Source organism: Piliocolobus tephrosceles, chromosome 19 (assembly GCF_002776525.5).
Source record: "Piliocolobus tephrosceles isolate RC106 chromosome 19, ASM277652v3, whole genome shotgun sequence".
In the NCBI taxonomy this organism is placed as follows: Eukaryota; Metazoa; Chordata; class Mammalia; order Primates; family Cercopithecidae; genus Piliocolobus; species Piliocolobus tephrosceles.
This window is the reverse complement of record NC_045452.1, coordinates 67021752-67042298: the sequence shown is the minus strand read 5'-3', so window position 1 is coordinate 67042298 and position 20547 is coordinate 67021752.

Sequence of the window (20547 nt, the reverse complement as noted above, 5' to 3'; positions counted from 1 at the left end):
TTGTGCTGTGTGAATTCATCTCAGAGATTTACATGACTCTTTACTTGGAGCAGTTTGCTAACACTGTTTTCTTGGAATTTACAATAGGATATTTGAGAGTGAGCTGAAGTCTAAAATGACAAAAGAAATGTCCTCAGACAAAAAACAAAAAGAAGCATTCTGAGAAGCAACTTTGGGATATGTGAAGTCACCTCAAAGATTTACACCTTTCTTTTCATGGAGCACTTTTCTAACACTAATTTCATGTTTACTACAAAGGGATATCCGGGAGAGAATTGAGGCCTATGGTGAAAAAGGAATTATCCTCAGACAAAAATAGAAAGAAGCTTTCTGAGAAACTGCTTTGTGGTTTGTGAATTCGTCTCACAGAGTTACTTGATTCTTTTCATGGAGCAGTTTTGTACAACTGTTTTTGAGGATTATGAGAAATGATATTTTGGATCATATTGAAGCCCATGGTGACAAAGGAAATGTCTGAAGATAAAAACTAGAAAGAAGCTTTCTGAGAAACTGCTTTGTGATGTGTGAATTCATCTCACAGAGTTACACCTTTATTTTCTTGCAGCAGTTTGGTAACACTGTTTTCGTGGAATCTGCAAAGGGATATTTGGGAGTGCATTGAGGCCTATGATTTAAAAGGAAATATCCTCAGATAAAAACAAGAAAGAAACTTTCTGAGAAAATGCTTTTTGATGTGTGAATTCACCTCAAAGAATTACACTGTTCTTTTCATTGAGGAGTTTTCTAACACTGTTTTCTTGGAATCTGCAATGGGATATTTCAGAGGGCATTGAAGCTTATGGTGACAGAGGAAATATACTCAGACAAAAACCAGAAAGAAGCTTTCTGAGTAACTGCTTGGTGATTTGTGAATTCATTTCACAGAGTTACAGGATTCATTTAATGGATCTGTTTAATAGCAATGCTTTTGGGGAATCTGAAAAGTTGTATTAGACATTGCATTGAAATATATTTTAAAAATTATATAGCTTCAGATAAAAACAAGAAAGAAGCTTTCTGAGAAAGTTCTTTGCAACATGTGAACTCATTTCACAGAGTTACACTGCTCTTTTCATTGAGCAGTTTGATAACACTGTTTTTGTAGTAGAATCTGCAATGATATATTTGGGAGCTCATTGAAGCCTACGGTGACAAAGTAAATATCCTCAGATAAAAACCAAAAATCAGATTTCTGAGAAACTGGTTTGTGTTCTGTGAATTCATCTCACAGAGGTACCTCGTTCTTTTCATTGAGAAATTTTCTATCACTGTGTTCGTGGAATCTACAAAAGGATGTTTCTGAGCACATTGAAGCTTAAGGTGACAAAGGAAATATCCTTAGGCAAAAACTAGAAAGTAGTTTTCTGAGAAACTACTTTGTGATGTATGTATTCATCTCCCAGAGTAACACCTTTTTTTCATGCATCAGTTTCCTAACACTATTTTCTTGGAATCTACAGAGGGATATTTGGGAGAGAGCTGAGGCCTATGGTGAAAAGGGAAATATCCTCTGAAAAAAACTAGAAAGAATCTTTCTTAAAATCTGCTCTGTGATGTGTGAATTCATCTCACTGAGTTACACCACTCTTTCATGGAGCATTTTTGTGGCACTGTTTTAGGGGAATCTGAGAAGGGATAATTTAAACTGCCTTGAAGGCTATGGTGACAAAGGAAATATCCTCAGATAACAACTAGAAAGAAGCTTTCTGAGAAAGTTCTTTGTGATGGGTGAATTCCTCTCTCAGAATTACACCTTTCTCTTCATAGAGCAGTTTGCTAACACTGTTTTCGTGGTATCTGGAAAGTGTATTTGGGAACACATTGAGGCCTATATTGAAAATGGAAATATCCTCCAATAAAACCAATAGGAAGATTTCTGTGAAATTGCTTTGTGATGGGTGAATTCATCTCACGGAGTTACACTTTTCTTTCCTTATAGCAGTTTGTTAACACTGTTTGTGTGGAATCTGCAATAGGATATTTGGGAGGGCATTGAAGCCTATGGTGACAAACGATTTATCCTCAGAAAAATAACTAAAAGATAGCTTTCTGTGAAACTGCTGTGTGATGTGTGAATCCATCTCACAGAGTTACACCTTTCTTTTCATGGAGCAGTTTGGTAGCACTGTTTATGGGGAATCTGAAGAAGAATATTTTTGATTTCATTGACACATATGCTTAGAAATTAAATATCCTCAGGAAAAAAACTAGAAGGCGGCTTTCTGACAAACTTCTTTCTGATGTGTCTATACATCTCACAGAGTAGTAACATTTTTTCATGTAGCAGTTTGCAAACACTGTTTTTGTGGAATATAGAAAGGGATATTTGGGAGTGAGTTGAGACCTATAGTGGAAAAGGAAATATCCTCATATAAAATGTAGACTTAAACTTTCTGAGAACCTGCTTTATGATGTGTGAATTCATTTCACAGGGTTACACTGTTCTTTTCATTGAACAGTTGGCTAACAGTGTTTTCTTTTAAAATTTGCAAGGGGATATTTCGGAGCTCATTGAAGCTTATTTTTACAAAGGAAATACCCTCGTGTAAAACTAGCCAAACCTTCCTGAGAAACGACTTTTTATGTGTTACTTCATCTCACAGATTCACATGATTCTTTTCATAAATCAGTTTTGTAGAACTGCTTTTGGGGAATCTAGAAGGGATATTCACGAGTCCAATGAACAATATGGTGAAAAAGGAAATATCCTCCTAGAAAAATTAGAAAGAAGCTTTTGGAGAAACTGCTTTGTGATGTGTGAATTCATCTCACAGAGTTACACCATTCTTTTCATTGAGAAGTTAGCTAACACCTTTTTCTTGGAATCTGCAATGGGATATTCCGGAGAGCATTGAGGAATATAGAGAAAAAGGAAACATCCTCAGATAAAAAATTAGAAAGAAGCTATCGGGGACCGTGCCATGGGTGGTGGAGAATGAACAGACACAAGAACATGGCGGCCGCCCCAGAGCCTCCGCCTCACTTTATTTATACTCCATAAATCCCACGTCCACAAAAATAACACAATGCAAAACAAACTTTCTGCACCCAGATGTAACCTTCTGCTTAGTTTTTTGTCTCTAAGTTCTTTCTTATTTTGTCTGCCTTCTTGGCGCCTACTAGAGTTCATTAAAAGTTCAACTAGAGATACTGTCCTTGACTACTGGAGTTCATTGAAATTGCAACTAGCTAGAGATACTGTCCTTGAGCCTTATCTATTCTTAGCATATTATTTTCAATGGCCCCTGCATTTCCCCCTTTTTGTTTTGCCTCAATCCTAGAAAGGTGGCCCATATTTGTTCCTGTGTTTTCCTTTGTTTTTGGATGTGACGGAGGGAGCATTGGATCACCATGAAAAGCAAACCCAATCCGAGCACCCAAAGTAAGATACTTCTAGAGATGGTAGAAATCCATGTTTTCGTCTGGGTCCATGGGTTAAGGGCAGCAAAACTTTGACCCAGCTCCTGCAAAGTAGCGGCCCTGGACAATACATGGAATTGTTGTCGAAATGCTTCAGAAATGTTTTGAGTGAGTTCTTGGATGTCCAAACTAATATTTTTATGGCCTATTAATAATCTTCGGATTTCAGTCCAATTCTGAGAAACATTAAAAGGCACAGTTGTTACTCAAAATTGAGTGGAGTTCCAATCACATTGCAATGTTATTTGAGTACTGAGGACAGTGAGCTTATCTCCAAGCCACGTTAAGGCTTGCTCCACGTTGTCCAATCTTTTAGTGAGTTGAGAGTCAATGTTCCATTGTTGAAGCCACAACCGATGAGATTGCTCATGCCATTGCTGCACAAATTCAGCATTTTGTATGCTTTGATGTAGAGCGAGTCCTGCTATGGCTGCAGTGGAGGCGATGGCGACAAGACCCATTACCGAGGCGACTATAATTCCAAGGGCATGATGGGTCCGCTGGAGGGAAGTCCAAATATAAGTTTCAAGAGGTGATGCCCCCCACAGTCGCGTAAGGTTGACAGGTAGACAAATTTCCTTAGGAGCCCTGAGGATATGAATATCCCCAGTAAAGTTGTGCCACCAGGAATGATTGAGGCAAGACAAAAATGTACACGTATCTGTACAATTAACAATTCCCGTATCATTATCCCATGTTAAATTCCCCGCTAACAATAGGTAAGGCTTTCGGACACAAGCAATAATATATCAGGAGATATTCCGATGTAATTGAATATGAAAGGGGTTATTCGGGTTAGAAAGATTAAGAGACATATTCCCCACAAAAGTACTAATGGCATCATCTGCAGCTAATACCTTCCAAAGATGACTTTGTACTTGTAAAGAGTATCTAAGATGAGGCATAGGTGGCGACAAGCCTCCTTCACGCCATACCAAAGTTTTATTACCATCAGCAGCAATACTTTTATTTACCTGGTGCCATTTCAAAGGTATGTGACTAAATTTTGTTTGAAAATCACCGTGCACACTCCAATCAATTACTTGCAGCCCATTATATTCTAATAAAATCCCGGGCTTAGTTCCCCAACAATGTTGCCACTCCAATACCTCAATATTAGGAGAAACCTCTGGAATAGGACAAAAAGGTAAGGAATTAGGAATAGTCTCATTAATATATACAGTATGATTATAATGAAAACTTCTAGTTACAATAATAACAGTATTGGCAGCCACATGGCTATGATTATAGCGAACAGCCCAAGTTTCATGCGATTTCTGGAGACAATGAGGACTATTTCCCATGTAAATTGGAAGTCCTTCCACTCCAAATTGGTATGTGCTGTTTATTATTCCCCTTTCCCCTTCTATATTGTCTTTGTCCACATAGGGGTACGGCATCCAATTAGTGTCATTGGTGAAAACCTTAACTTCCGCCTCCCCCCAGGTGACTCCCTGATACAAGGGTGGAAAGGGAATATAAGTCTAATATTCATACAAAGCCTCATTAAGGGAAATAAGTCCCCCCACTGAGGCACATCCAACAAAGGAAGAGATGCATACTGAGTCCAGTTTTCTTTTCAACAGGGTTTAAATCGCCTTGTAGGAAACCACTCAGGTCCTCTCCCTGTAAGGACAAGAGCATAGCCCTGTCCATGTTTTAGAACTTGCCCCTGAGCATACTTACCTTCTTCATTAGGATACCAAACCTTTAAATTGTTGGCGGGGACTATTGCCGGGGGAGGTGAGGAAAGATGAGTTACAGCAGTGGAGTCCTGCAATTGTCTCCATTGATTCAAAAAATTTAAAGTAAACAAAACCTTTAAAATCTGATTTCTAGGGGACTCATTTCCCACTTTTTGTTTTAGCAGCTGAGTTTTTAAGGTTAAATTTGTGCACTCAATGATGGCTTGACCTTGACTATTGCTCGGGATACCGGTGAGATGTTGAATATTGTATTGCTGTAAGAAAACTTGTAACTTACGAGAAACATAGGCAGGGGCATTATCAGCTTTAACTATTAGAGGAAAGCCCATGATGGCGAAACAAGCTAAAAGATGAGCAATAACAGAATCAGTTTTTTTAGATGCCAAAGGAGTTGTCCATTGAAAATGAGAGAAAGTATCAATGGTATGATGAACATACTTTAATTGTCCAAAAGAAGGGACGTGTGTGACGTCCATTTGCCAAATCTGATTAACTTGAGTATCTCGTGGATTAACCCCAGGATGGAAAGATGGAATGCTCAAAGGAGCACAAGAAGGACAAGCTCGAATAAGAGAACGAGCTTGTTTATGAGTTAAATGAAATCGTCGTTGAAGGCCAGAACTATTAGTGTGATGTAGAGTATTTTCTTGTTCTGACGCCTGCAGGTGGCCGATTAAAAGTGAATCCATCTGAGCATTACCATGAACTAATGGTCTAAGAAGTTGAGAATGAGAACGAAGATGAGTGACGAATAAAGGGGCTCAACGTTGGCTCAAAGTAGAGGACAACAAAGAAAAGAGTTTCTGAAGAGAAGAAGTAGCACAAAGAGGTAGAGTGGCTTGAGAAATATAAGAAGTAACATACACGGCGTATTGAGAATTACTAACAGTGTTATAACTGGTGGAAGTGAAATCAAGTAAGACCATGAGAATAGCAAAGAGTTCTCTCTGTTGCACCGAGGGATAAGGATAAACTGTAACTCGAGATTGATGAACACTCCAATATCTAGCTTTATTATTGTTACTAGCATCAATAAAAAAGGTAGGGCCTTGAACAGGAAATAAAGATATTGGTGAGAAAGGCAAAACAGAATGCTGTTTAAAAAATGAAAAGATTGGAGACTTAGGATATTGGGTAGAAAATTGTCCGACAAAGGAGGCACAAGCAACTTGCCAAGAATCAGAAGTGGCAAGAAGATAAGTAATCTGACTATGAGTGAATTGAGAGATAATGAAGGAAGGATCTCCTCTCCAGAGTTGTCGAAAGCGATGCCATCCTTTGATGATCAATTTAGCTAAATGGTAGATATAAGTAGTCAAGTATTTAGATGTTTTGTTGGACAAAAAAATCCATTCTAACCGCCGATTTTTTTGATGAATCATACCTGTAGGAGAATGTAAAGTATGAAATAAACAAAAGGAAAGGGGAACGTCAGGAAGTATATAATGTAGATGGGCCTTTTGAAGTTGTTCTTCTACAAGCTGGAGTTTCTGTAAAGCCAAAGGAGTTAAATGACATGAGCTGTCCAAGTGACTGTCTCCTTCTAGAATAGAAAAAAGATGTTGTAACTGATACTTTGGTATTTCTAAAACAGGACGCATCCAATTAATATCTCCTAAAAGCTTTTGAAAGTCATTTAATGTTTTTAAATGATCGCATTGAATTTGAATTTTTTGGGGTCGAATATTTCGTGCTCCCAAGGTATAACCTAAATATTGAATAGGAAAATTTATTTGAATTTTTTCTGGGGCAATATTAAGTGAGTATGAAGAGATCTGCGTTTGTAAGGATGTAAAAGCATCTTGCTGCTCTTTTTTGGTGGGTGCGGCAAGAAGAATGTCATCCATATAATGATATAAAAGAACAGAAGGATGACGTTTTCGAACAGGATTCAGAGCTCGATGGACAAATTCTTGACACAAGGTAGGGCTGTTTAACACACCTTGAGGTAAAACCTTTCACTGATATCGAGAAAGTGGCTGAGAATTATTAAAAACAGGGACAGAGAGGCAAAACGCTCAGAATCCTTTTGATCCAAAGGAATAGAAAAAAAACAATATTTTAAATCAACAACCATAAGTAACCAATCTTGAGGAATCATAGAAGGGTTAGGAAGGCCAGGTTGTAAGGATCCCATGGGTTGAATACATGCATTAATAGCACGAAGATCTGTCAATAGTCTCCATTTACCGTTTTTTTTCTTAATCACAAAGACAGGGGAATTCCATGGAGAAGTACTAGGTTCTATATGACCTAGGGATAATTGTTCCTGAACTAAGTTTTCTAAGGCCTCAAGCTTCTCACGTGTTAAAGGCCAATGTTCAACCCATATAGGAATATTAGTTTTCTATGCAAAGGGAAGGGCTTGAGGCTGCTGAACAGTGGCTACATGTTTAAAGATTTTTCAAGGGGATTGTAGCCCATGCGGAACATCATATTCTGGGCAGAATCAGAGACATGAGGAATAGAAACAAAACCTCCAATTTGTTGCAATAAATCTCGCCCCCATAAATTTAGGGCAATAGGTACAATATAAAACTGAACTTGGGCCATTTGACCATTTGGGCCTCGAGAATTCAAAGATTGAGAACTTTGATACACCTCAGAGGTGGAACCTAATCCTGTAAGAGAAACAGCAACAGGCTGTTTAGGCCACTGCAAAGGTCATTGATCAGAGACAATAATGGAAACGTCAGCTCCAGTGTTGACCAAGTCCTGAAAAATTTGTCTCTCTACTTCGAGGGGAAACAAGCGTTTTTGTTGAGTTACTAAAGTTTTCCAAAAAAATATGTTTACCCGTGCTTCCAAAACCTTCGGTTCTTTTTGCCTCCATGAAGGAAACTGAAAATAGGGTAGTACAAGGAGTTATGCAATTTGCTGCCCCTCTTTCAGGGATATAGGTTTATGAGCCTGAGCCATAATTTCAATTTCCCCTTTATAATCAGAATCTATAACACCCAAATGAACTTGTAAACCCTGTAAAATGATACTACTGCGTCTTATAAGCAATCCAACAGTATGTGGAGGTAATGGCCCAAAAACACCTGTAGCCAATTTAACAAATCTCATTTCTGGAGTGAGTTCAACAGCCTGTAAAATCGCCACATCAGCAGCGGTGCTACCGGAAGTAGCAGAGAAAAGCTGAGCTAATGAAAATTGGGGGTTAACATTGGCTGACTGGCCTGCTGATGCTGGACTCCTGAACTGACTGGAAATTGTAAATGAAGAGGGCTTGTATTGTTTTTGGAACCCCAAGCCGAAGGGCCCCTCTGCAAGTTTCCCGATCTGGAGGTGAGAGAATTACCGTTTTTGTCCACTTTAGAGTGACATTCATTAGTCCAGTGTTGCCCTTTGCTGCAACGACGACAGGGCTCAGTAGGAAGCTTTCTAAATTCTACTTTGGAGGAGTCACTCCTATTAGATAACTTACGGCACTCCTTTTTAAAATGACTGGTCTTTCCACATTGAAAGCAAACTCCCTTTTTCCCCATGAGTGCCTTACATAAAGCCCCAGCAAACAATTGAGCATTGTAAGCAGCCCCTCCCACTCCTGCACAGGCTCTAATAAAATTTTCTATTTGTAAGTCTCCAGCAGACTTTAGAGGATGCAACAACCTCTGACATTCCTGATTAGCATTCTCAAAAGCTGGTGTGGTTACCAGGATTTGGCCTGCAGCCCCACTACCCACAGTCTTTATTACAGCATCTTGGAGCCAATCCACAAAGTCAGGATAAGGTTCCTTTGCACCCTGCAAAATCTTAACAAAAGACAAGGCAGTTTTTTCTGATGGTTCTACTTTACACCAAGCCTTTAAAAAAAGTGCTTTAACTTGTGATAATGCCACGTCCTCAAGTCCAGATTGAGCTGCTATGGTAGCACACTGACCGGTGCCTGTTAATTGCTCCTCTGTTGGTCCTGGAGGATTTTTAGCGGCATTGTGGCGGGCCTGCTCTTTGGCATATTCCAGCCACCAACTGCGTAGCTGAAGCCACTGAGAGCGTTCCAAAACAGCCTTCCCCAAAGTCTCCCAATCAAGAGGCAAAAACAAATTCTCAGAGGAGAAAGAATCTAGAAGCCCCATGACAAAAGGAGATTGAGGACCATAATTAGCAACAGCAGTCTTCATTTCTTTAAGAAATTTAAATTGAAGAACATTATACTGCACATTTATACCCCCTTGAGGAAATTGGTCATTAGGACCAAAAGGTTGCCTAATAATGGGGAATGATTTTAGAGGATCCTCATCCTCTTGAGAATCCAATACCTTAATTACACCTTTAGCAGTAGAAGTGAGAACAGCAAAAACCGTGCCTGAACGAGACAGCATTTGCACCGGCGGTGGTGGTGGTGGAAAACTATCCTCCTCCTCCGCCTTAGGTGCTGATGGGGGTGGATGAACCACGGGAAAAGTAAAAACAGGAGTGGGTGGAGGAGAAGGTTGAGGGGGAGATAATTGCAATTGTAAAATTTGTTGTAACAATTGAACAACCGGCTGAAGCTCCTTTTGAATTTCTGATTCCTTTTCATGAGACACATTATCACACAAAGGACCTTCTCCTTCAGTTACAGAATTATCTAAAGGAGGGGAAATGGCTATCGGAGACTTCAAAGACTCCTCATCCCCACCTTCCCCTTTTTCAGAGTCTGTCTCTAAGAGCTCCAAGGCCTGAGTAATAGAGGCACAAAGGGCCCAGAAAGGTGCTGGCATTACATCGCCATACTGATGCGCTTGACGAAGGGTCTTAACAACCTGTTGCCACTCTCGCTTATTTAATTGTACTTCAGTTTGATATTGAAACCAAGAGCAATGTTGTTCCACATGAGCAAACAATTTCTGCAAAGTTCTCTCTTTTGCATCAACCCCAATCGAAAGTAGAAGCCCTTGTAATAATCTTAAATATTCTGATGCCAAGGAACTGGAATTCCCCATAATGAAAGCTTTAGAAGGTTCCCCTTAATAAACTCTGGGCTTTACCCTCTCCTAGGGGGTTCCCCTTCTTGTTCCCAACTACTCACCCATGTGCACCCTGCTCGCTGCGCCACTTATCGGGGACTGTGCCAGGGTTGGTGGAGAATGAACAGACACAAGAGACAAAGACAAACAGGGCCGGGAGCGGTGGCTCAAGCCTGTAATCCCAGCACTTTGGGATGCCGAGATGGGCGGATCACGAGGTCAGGAGATCAAGACCATCCAGGCTAACAGGGTGAAACCCCGTCTCTACTAGGAAATAAACAAAAAATAGCCAGGCGAGGTGGCGGGCGCCTGTAGTCCCAGCTACTCGGGAGGCTGAGGCAGGAGAATAGTGTAAACCCAGGAGGCAGAGCTTGCAGTGAGCTGAGATCATGCCACTGCACTCCAGCCTGGGCGACAGAGCGAGATTCCATCTCCCCCCAAAAAAAGACAAACAGAGAACATGGCGGCCTCCCCTAGAGCCTCTGCCTCACTTTATTTATACTCCATAAATCCCATGTCAGCAAAAATAACACACACAATGCAAAACAAAGTTTCTGCACCCAGATGTAACCTTCTGCTTAGTTCTTTGTCTCTAAGTTCTTTCTTATTTTGTCTGCCTTCTTGACGCCTACTAGAGTTCATTAAAAGTTCAACTAGAGATACTGTCTTTGACTACTGGAGTTCATTGAAAGTGCAACTAGCTAGAGATACTGTCCTTGAGCCTTATCTATTCTTAGCGTATTATTTTCAATGGCCCCTGTAAGAAGCTTTCTGAGAAACTACTTTGTGATGTGTGGATTCACCTCACAGAGTTACACCTTTCTTTTCATGGAGCAGTTTGCTAACACTGCTTTTTTTGTAATCTGCAAAGAGATATTTTGGAGTGCCTTGAGGCTTATGGTGAAAAAGGAAATATCATGAGATCAAAACTAGAAAGAAGTTATCGAGAAACTGCTTTGTGATGAGTGAATGCATCTCACAGATTTACACTGTTGTTTCTATTGAGCAGTTTGCTATCACTCTTTTCTTGGAATCTGCAATGGGATATTTTGGAGGGCATTGAAGCTTATTTTGACAAAGGAAATATCCTCATATAAAAACTAGAAAGAAGCTTTCTGAGAAACTACTTTTTGATGTGTTAATTCATCTCAGAGAGTTACATGATTCTTTTCATAAATGAGGTTGGTAGAACTATTTTGGGGGAATCTGAGAAGGGATATTTTGGATTGAATTGAAGCCTAGGGTGACAAAGGACATATCCACAGATAAAAATTAGAAAGAACCTTTCTGAGAAAGTTCTTTGTGATTTGTGAATTCATCTCACAGAGTTACACCTTTCTTTTCATGGAGCGGTTTGCTAACACTCTTTTTGTGGAATCTGCAGAGGATATTTGGGAGTGCATTGAGGCCTATAGTGAAAAAGGAAATATCCTTAGATTAAAAACTAGAAAGAAACTTTTTGAGAAACAGCTTTTTGATGAGTGCATTCATCTTACTGTGCTAAAACGTTCTTTTCATTGAGCAGTTTGATAACACTTTTTTCATGGGATCTGTAATTGGATTTTTTGGAGTGCATTGAAGTATATGGTGACAAAATAAATATCCTCAGAGAAAAACCAAAAAGAAGGTTTCTGAGAAATAGCTTTGTGATGTGTGAATTCATCACACAGATTTACACCTTTCTTTCCTGGAACAGATTGCTAATACTATTTTCGTAGAATCTGCAATGGGATATTAATGAGCGCAATGGGGCCTATGGTGAAAAAGTAAATATCCTCATATAATAACTAGAAAGAATCTTTATGAGAAACTGCTTTGTGATTTGTGAATTCCTCTCACAGAGTTACACAATTCCTTTCAAGGAGCAGTATGATAGCACTGTTTTTGGGAAATCTTGGATAGGATATTTTTGATCGTATTGAAGCCTTTGATGACAAAGGAAATATCCCATGATAAAAACTAGAAAGAAGCTTTCTGAGAAGCTTCATTGTGATGTGTGTATTCATCTCGCAGAGTAACACCTTTTTTTCATGGAGCAGATGCTAACACGGTTTTTGTGAAATCTGCAAAGGGATATTTCTGAATGATTTGAGGCTTGTGTTTGAAAAGGAAAACCAAAGTCAGACAAAAACCAAAAAGCAGCTTTTTGAGAAACTGCTTTGTGAGGTGTGAATTCATCTCACAAGTTACCTTGTTCTTTTCATTGAACAGTTTGGTAACACTGTTTTCTTGGAATCTTCATTGGGATATTTTGGAGCTCATTGAAGTTTATGGAGACAAAGGAAATATCCTCAGACAAAAACTAGAAAGAAGCTGTCTATGAAATTTCTTTGTGCGGTGTTAATTCATCTCTCTGATTTACACTGTACTTTTCATTGAGTAGTTTGTTAACACTGTTTTCTTGGATTCCTCAATGGGATTTTTCGGAGAGCACTTAAGCTTATGGTGACAAAGGAAATGCTCTCATATACAAACTAGAAAGAACATTTCTGGAAAACCGCTTTGTGATATGTTAATTCATCTTACAGAGTTACACCTTTCTTTTCATGGAGGACTTTGCTAACAATGTTTTCATGAAATCTGCAAAAGGAATATTTGGGAGGGCCTTGAAGCCTATGGTGAAAAAGGAAATATCTTCAGATAAAAACTAGAAATATCCTTTCTAGGAATCTACTTTGTGATGTGTGAATTCATCTCACAAAGTTACAGTTTTCATCTCATTGAGAAGTTTGCTAACTGTTTTTCATGGAATCTGCAATGGGATATTCAGTAGCACATTTAGTAATATGGTGAAAAAGGAAATACGCTCAGATAAAAACTAGAAACAAGCTTTCTGAGAAACAGTTTTCTGATGTGTGACTTCATCTCACAGAGTTACACCATTCTTTTCATGGAGCAGTTTGGTAGCACTTTTTGGGGGGTATCTGAGAAGAGATATTTTGGATCGCATTGAAGCATAAGGTGACAAAGGAAATATCCTCAGATAAAAACTAGAAAGAAACTTCTGGGAAACTGCTTTGTGATGTGTGTATTCATCTCACAGAGTAACACCTTTACTATCATGGAGCAGTTTGCTAACACTGTTTTCATGAAACCTACAAAGGGATATTTGGGAGCAAGTTGAGGCACATGGTGACAAAGGAAATATCCTCAGATAAAAACTAGAAAGAAACTTTATGAGAAACTGATTTGTGATGTGTGAATTCACCTCACAGAGTTACAGCTTTCTTTTCTTGGAGCAGTTTGCTAACACTATTTTCGTGGAATCTGCAAAGGGATATTAGGGAGTGCATTGAGGCCTATGGTGTCTAAGGAAATATACTCAGATAAAAACCAAAAAGAAGCTTTCTGAGCGACTGCTTTGGGATATGTGAATTGATTTTACAGAATTGCACTGTTCTTTTCATTGAGGAGTTACTAACACTGTTTTCTTGGAATGTACAATGAGATATTCCAGAGAACATTGAAACTTAGGATGACAAAGGAAGTATCCTCAGGCAATAACTAGAAAGAAGCTTTCTGAGAATCTGATTTGTGACTTGTGAATTCATCTCACAGAGTTGCACGATTCTTTTCATGGAGCAGTGTGGTAGCACTTTTTTGGGGGAATCTGAGAAGGAATACTTTGGATTGCATTGAAGCCTGTGGTGACAAAGGAAATATCCTCAGACAAAAGCCAAAAAGAAGCGTTCTGAGAAACTGCTTTGTGATTTTTGAATTCATCTCACTTGATTACATGTTGCTATTCAGGGAGCAGTTTGGTAGCATTGTTTTGGGGGAATCTGAGAGGAGATATTTTGGATTACATTGAAGTCTATTGTGACAAAGTAAATAAAATCATATAAAAACTAGAAAGAAGCTTTCTGAGAAACTTACTTGTGGTGTGTGTATTCATCTCACAGAGTTACATCTTTCTTTACATTGAGAAATTTGTTAACTCTGTTTTCGTGGAACATATAAAGTGATGGTTTGGAGTGAGTTGAGACCTATGGTGAAAAAGAAAATATCCTCAGAAAAAAACTAGAAAGCAGATTTCTGAGAAAGTGCTTTGTGATGTGTGAATTCATGTCACATAGTTGCACCACTCTTTTCATGGAGCAGTTTGCTGGCACTGTTTCCATTGAAACTGCAATATCATATTTTGGAACGCATTGAAGTCTAAGGTGAGAAATGAAATATCCTCAGACAAAAAACAAAAACAAGCTTTCTGTGAAGCTGCTTTGTGATGTGAGAATTCATCTCACAGAGTTAGACTTTTCTTTTCATGATGCAGTTTGATAGCGCTGTGTTTGGGGAATCTGAGCAGGAATATTTTGTATCAAAATGGAGCCCATGGTGACAAAGAAAATATCCTCAGACAAAAACTATAAAGAAGCTTTCTGAGAAACTTCTTTGTGATGTGAGTATTCATCCCACAGAATAACATCTTTCTTTTCATGGAGCAGTTTGCTAACACTGTTTTTGTGGAATCTGCAACAGGATATTTGGTACGATATTGAAGCCTATGGTGACAAAGGAAATATCCTCAGATAAAAATCTAAAAGAAGCTTTTTCAGAAACTGTTTTTGTGATTGGTGAATTAATCTCACTGAGTAACAGTGTTCTTTTCATTGATCAGTTTGCTAACACTGTTGTCTTGAAATATGCAGTGGGATATTTCAGAGCGCATTGAAGTTTATGGTGACAAAGGAAATATCCTCATATAAACCCTAGAAAGAAGCTTTCTGAGAAACTGCTTTGTGATTTGTGAATTCATCTCACAGAGTTACAAAACACTTTTCATGGAGCAGTTTGGTAACATTGCTTTTGGGGAATCTGATAAGGGATATTTTGGATCACATTGAAGCCTATGGTGACAAAGGAAATATCCTCACATAAAAACTGGAAAGAAGGTTTCCGAGAAAGTTGTTCGTGATGTGTGAATTCATTTTACAAAAGTACACCTTTCTTTTCAGGGAGCAGTTTGATAACAATTTTCTTTGGAATCTGCAAAGGAATAGTTGGAAGCACATTGAGGCCTGCAGTGAAATAGGAAATATCCTCAGATAACAACTAGAAAGAAGCTTCCTGAGAAACTGCTCTGTGATGTGTGAGCTCATCTTACAGTGTTTAACCATTTTTTTCATTGAGCAATTTGATGACAGTGTTTTCGTGGAATCTGCAATAGGATATTTTGGATCGCATTGAAAACTCTGGTGACAAAGGAAGTACCCTCAGATGAAAACCAAAAAGAAGCTTTCTGTGAAATTGATTTGTTATCTGTGAATTCATATCACAACATTACACCGTTCTTTTCATTGAGAAGTTTGCTAACACTTTTTTCGTGGAATCTTCAATGGGATATTCGGGTGTGCATAGAGGAATATGGTGAAAAAGGAAATATTCTCAGATAAAAACTGGTAAAAAGCTTACTGAGAAATAGTTCTGTGATGTGTGAATTCATTTCATACGGTTACAACATCTTTTCATGGAGCACTATGGTAGCACTGTTTTTGGGGAATCTACAATAGGATATTTGGGAGAGCATTGAATAATATGGTGCCAAAGAATTATGCTCAGACAAAAACCAAAAAGAGGCTTTCTGAGAAACAGTTTTGTGATATGTGAATTCACCTCACAATTTACACCTTTCTTTTCATGAAGCAGTTTGCTAACACTATTTTCGTGGAATAGGCAAAGAGATATTCGTGATGCATTGAGGTCTATGGAGTAAAAAGAAATATCCTCAGACAAAAACTAGAAAGAAGCTTTCTGACAAACTGCTTTGTGATTTGTGAATTCATCTCACAGAGTTACACCATTCTTTTCATGGAGCAGGTTCGTATTTTTTGGTTTTTTTTTTTTTTTTTTTTGAGAATTTGAGAAGGGATATTTTGGATCGCATTGATGCCTATGCTGAAAAAGGAAATATAATCAGATAAAAACTAGAAAGACGCTTTCTGAGAAGCTTATTTGTGATGTGCGTATTCATCTCACAGGTGAACACCTTTCTTTTCATGTAGCAGTTTGTGAAGTCTGTTTTAATGGAATCTACAAAGTGATATTTGGGAGCAAGCTGAGAACTATGGTTAAACAGGAAATATCCTCAGACAAAAATCAGAAAGAAGGTTTCTGAGAAACTTCTCTGTTATGTGTGTATTCATCTCACAGAGATGAATATTCATGGAGCAGTTTGTTAACACTTTTTTCGTGGAATCTGCAACAGGATATTTGGTAGGGCATTGAAGCCTATGGTGAAAAAGGAAATATCCTCAGATAAAAACCAAAAGAAGCTTTCTGAGAAACTGCTTTGTGATTGGCGAATTCATCTCACAGAGTAACAATGTTCTTTTCATTGATCAGCTTGCTTAAATTGTTTTCTTGGAATCTGGAATGGGATATTTCAGAATGCATTGAAATTTAAAGTGACAAAAGAAATATCCTCAGATAAAATCCACAAAAAATTTTTCTGAGAAAGTTCCTTGTGATGTGTTAATTCACCTCAAAGAGTTACACCTTTCCTTTCATGGAGCAGTTTGCTAACACTGTTTTCATGTAATCTGTGAAGGGATACTTGGGAGCGCATTGAGGCTTGTGGTGAAAATGGAAATATCCTCAGATAAAAACTAGAAAGAAGCTTTCAGAGAAACTTCTGTGTGATGTGTGAATTCATCTCACAGAGTTACACAACCCTTCTCATGAAGCATTTGCTATCACTGTTTTTGGGGAATCTGAAAACGGATATTTTGAATTGCGTTGAAGCCTATGGTTACAAAGGAAATATCCTCAGAGATAAATTAGAAAGAAGCCTTCTGAGAAAATTCATTTGTGATGTGTGAACTGTCCTCACAGATTTACACTTTTGTTTTCATGAAGCTGCTTACTAACACTATTTTTGTGAAATCTGCAAAGGGATATCCACAAGCACTTTGAGGCCTGTGGAGAAAAAGAAAATATCCTCAGAAAAAAACTAGAAAGAAGCTTTCAGAGAAACTACTTTGTGATGTGGTCATTCATCTCACAGAGTTATACTTTTCTTTTCATGGATCAGTTTGGTAGCATTCTTTATGGGGAATCTGAGAAGGGATATTTTGGATCACATTGAAGCCTGTGGTGACAAAGGAAATATCTTCAGATAAAATCCAAAAGAGGCTTTCTGAGAAACCTCTTTGTGATGGGTTAAATCGTCTCACTGCGTTACACCGTTTTTTTCATTGAGCAGTCTGTTTATACTGTTTTCTTGGAATCTGCAATGGGATATTTCAGAGCTCATTGAAGCTTATGGTGACAAAGGAAATGTCCTCAGATAAAAATCAAAAGAAGCTATCTGATAAACTGCTTTGTGATGTGCGAATTCATCTCACAGAGTTACATCACTCTTTTCATGCAGCAGGTTGGTAGCACTGTTTTTAAGGTATCTGAGAAGGGATACTTTGAATCTCATTGAAACCTATGGTGAAAAAGGAAATATACTCACATAAAAAGTGGAAAGAAGCTTTCTGAAAAACTGCTTTGTGAAAAACTGCTTTGTGATGTGGGAATTCATCACAAAGAGTTACACAATTCCTTTCTTGGAGCAGTTTCCTATCACTGTTTTCATGGAATCTGCATTAGGATATTTGGGAGTGGTTTGAAACATATGGTGACAAACGAAATATCCTCAGATAAAAAGCAAAAAGAAGCTTTCTGAGAAACTACTTTGTGGTGTGTTAATTCAATTATCAGAGTTACACGATTCTTTTCATAGTTCAGTTTGGTAGCACTCTTTTTGGAAAATCTGAGAAGGGATATTTTGGATTGCATTGAAGTATATGGTGTCAAAGGAAATAACCTCAGATAAAAACTAAAAAGAAGTTTTCTGAAAAAGATCTTAGAGATGTTTGAATCCACCTCGTAGATTTCCACCTTTCTTTCCATGGAGCAATTTGCTAACACCATTTTCGTGGAACCTGGGAAGGGATATTTGGGAGTGCATTGAGGCTAATAGTAAACATGGAAATATCCTCAGGTAAAAGCTATAAAGAAGCTTTCTGAGAGACTGCTTTGTGATTATGAATTCATCTTATGTAGATACACCATTCTTTTCATCGAGCAGCTTGATAACACTGTTTTCATGGAATCTGCAATAGGATATTTGGTAGTACATTGAAGCCTATAGTGACATGAAAACCAAAAAGAAGATTTCTGTTAAACTGCTTTGGGATGTGTGAATTCATCTCACAAAGTTACAACTTTCTTTTCTTTGAGAAGTTTGCCAACACTTTTTTTGTGGAATCTGCAATGAGGTATTCCATAGCGCATTGAGGTTTATGGTGAAAAAGGATATAAACTCTGAGAAAAACTGGAAAGAAGCTCTCTGAGAAACAGCTTTGAGATGTGTGAATTCATATCTCAGAGTTACACCATAGTTTTTAAGGAGTTGTTTGGTGGCACTATATTTGGGGATCTGAGAAGGCATATTTTGAATTGCATTGAAGTCCACGGTAAAAATGAAATATCCTCAGACTAAAATTAGAAAGAAGCCTTCTGTGAAACTTCTTAGTGATGTGTGAATTCATCTCACAGATTTAAATGGTTCTTTTCATTGACCAGTTTGCTAACACTGTTTTCTTGGAATCTGCTATGGGATATTTCGGACTGCACTGAAGCCTATGGTGACAATGGAAATATCCTCATATAAAAACTAGAAAAAAGCTTTCTGATATACCACTTTGTGATGTGTTAATTCATCTCACAGCATTGCATGATGCTTTTCATGGATCAATTTTTTAGCTCTGTTTTGTGGAATCTAAGAGTATATTTTTGATCACTTTGAAGCCAGTCGTGACAAAGAAAATATCCTCAATTAAAAACTAGAAAGAACCTTTCTGAGAAAGTTGTTTGTGATGTGTGAATTTATCTTACAGCGTTAAACCTTTCTTATCATGCAGCAGTTTGGTAACACTGTTTTCATGGAATCTGCAATAGGATATTTGGGAGCGCATTGCAGCTTATGGTGACAAAGGAAATATCCTTATAAAAAACAAAAAGAAGATTTTTGAGAAACTGCTTTGTGATGTGTGAATTCATCTCACAGAGTTACACTGTTCTTTCCATTCAGCAGTTTGCTAACACTGCTCTCTTGGAATCTGCAATGGGATATTTCGGAGAACATGGAAGGTTATTGTGACAAAGGAAATATTCTGAGACAAAAAGAGAAAGAAGCCTTATGAGAAACTGCTTTGCGCTTTTTGAATTCAGCTCACAGACTTCCATGATTCTTTTCATGGAACAGTTTGGTAGCAGTGTTTCTGGGGAATCTGAGAAGGGATATTTTGGATCACATCAAAGCCTATGGTGACAAAGGAAATATCCTTAGATAAAAATTAGAAAGAAGCATTCTGAGAAAGTTCTTGGTGATGTGTGAATTCATCTCACAGAGATTCACTTTTCTTTTCATGGAGCAGTTTGATAGCACAGATTTCGTGGAATCTGCAATGGGATATTTGGGAGAGCATTGAAGCCTACGGTGAAAAATTAAATATCCTCAGATAAAAACTAGAAAGAATATTTCTGAGAAACTACTTAGTGATGTGCGAATTTATCTCACTGAGTTACACTGTGATTTTCATTAAGCAGTCTCCTAACACTGTCTTCTTGGAATCTGGAATGGGATATTTCAGAGTGCATAGAAGCTTATGGTGACAAAGTAAATATCCTCAGACAAAAGCCATAAAGACCCTTTCTGAGAAACCACTTTGTGATATGTTAATTTATCTCACAGAGTTACACGATTCTTTTCATGGAGCAGTTTGCTAGCAGTGTTTTGGGGGATTCTGAGAAGGGATATTTTGGGTCGTATTGAAGCTTATGGTGACAAACGAAATATCCTCAGATTAAAAACTAGAAAGAAGCTTTCTGAGAAAGTTCTTTGTTGTGTGTGAATTCATTTCACAGATTTACACCTTTCTTCTCATGGTGCAGCTTGCTTACACTCTTTTCATGGAGACTGCAAAGTGATATTTGGGAGCACATTGAGGTGTATAGTGAAAAGTTAAATATCCTGAGATAAAAAAAAGAAAGAAGCCTCCTGAGAAACTGCTTTCTGATGTGTGAATATATCTCACAGAGTTACATTTTTGTTTTCATTGAGCAGTTGGCTAACACTGTTTTCTTGAAAACTGCAATGGGATATTTTGGAGAACCTTGAAGGTTGTGGTAACAAATGAAATATCCTCATATAAAAATTAGAAAGAAGCATTCTGAGGAACCACTTTGTGATGTGTTAATTCGTCTCACAGGGATACAAGATTCTTTTCATCAAGAATTTTTGTAACGCTGTTTTTGGGGAATCTGAGAAGGGATATTTTGGATTGCATTGAAGCCTATGGTTACTAAGGAAATATCCTCAGATAAATATGAGAAAGAAGCTTTCAGAGAAACTGCTTTGTGATGTGTGATTTCATCTCACAGAGTTACACTTTTCTTTCCATGGAGCAGTTTGCTAA